This window comes from Octodon degus, unplaced genomic scaffold (genome assembly GCF_000260255.1).
Source record: "Octodon degus isolate 3935 unplaced genomic scaffold, OctDeg1.0 scaffold00099, whole genome shotgun sequence".
Lineage (NCBI taxonomy): Eukaryota > Metazoa > Chordata > Mammalia > Rodentia > Octodontidae > Octodon > Octodon degus.
Window position 1 is genome coordinate 11,169,465 of NW_004524675.1, and position 1,219 is coordinate 11,170,683.

Here is a 1,219-nt window from a genome sequence, read left to right on the forward strand (position 1 = left end):
GCGGGGTGGGGGAGGCACTGCGGAGTGGTGGGGGGTGGCCCGAGGGGCTGGGAGAGGGTCCGGCCCACGCTGCGCCTGGGCTGGGACTGGTCCCGCCGGCGCAGGGTAGCAGGAAACTCTCTGCACAGTCACCGGACCTGGGCTAGGACTGGGTCTAATCATACTTCTTTCACTCAAGTGTTAAGGACAATACTTAAACTTCACTATGTTTTGTAAGACATTTTCTCCAAACCTATGACTATATTTAAACTTTAACCTATGCTTTTGAAAATCACCTAAAGTTGATTCCCCAAAACAAAAAGTTGATAAAGCTGTAATTGTTAACAAATGAAACATTTCCTAGGAATTAGACTTCAGGACAGAATTATTTTATAAAATATAAAATTTTTAAAAATGGTTATTATCCTATTAAAAATAGCATTCATACAAATAGTGTACAAAAGAAGAATGTTCTCATTCAAAGAACTGTTCTTCTCATGAGTCACCCAAATAGAAATTCTTTTCAATGTCTTTGAACCTAAATATCAAATGAGAATACATGTAAGCCAATATAATATGGATGGAAGTTATTATTCTGTATCATCTTGGCCAGTGAAAACATTTCCATCGGATTCACAGTAATTTTTCCCTTTGCAATTGAGTGAATTAGACCCAACCAACAGGACAAACTTCAAGTTATTTGTTGAGGATGGAAAGGTCACAAAATAGACAACACTCCAGTCATTGAAATCCAGCAGGTGGATCAAACAACAACTGATCTGATTAGGAATTCCAGCACTGAGCTTGACTAATGGAAGGAAATATAAATTCACATGGAGCTCTAATGACTGCTTTTGTTTATCTGTTCCTGAAGTTAATCTCAACTTGGCTTTAAAATATCACCTTAATGATTCCTGTAAAAAATAAAATTTCAGATTTTGAAAACTGAGAATGTCCTTCATGATTTTTAACATATAAATAGAATATAACGTGCAATATTATCAATTATAATATTATACAATAAAATAAACCAATAAACCATGTTCTTTCTACATTGTTTTTGGTAACTTATATATATTCACATGATTTTATTTGAGATATCTTTTTAGCTACTGCAAAATCTGAATTGAGACTGCTTTCTTGGCTTAGAAAACAATAATGTCAATCATTAGAAGGAGTTGTAAATAGAACTTTTCTTCTCGCGGTCTTTTCCTGGAGGGCTGTTAATGGAGACCAAGGA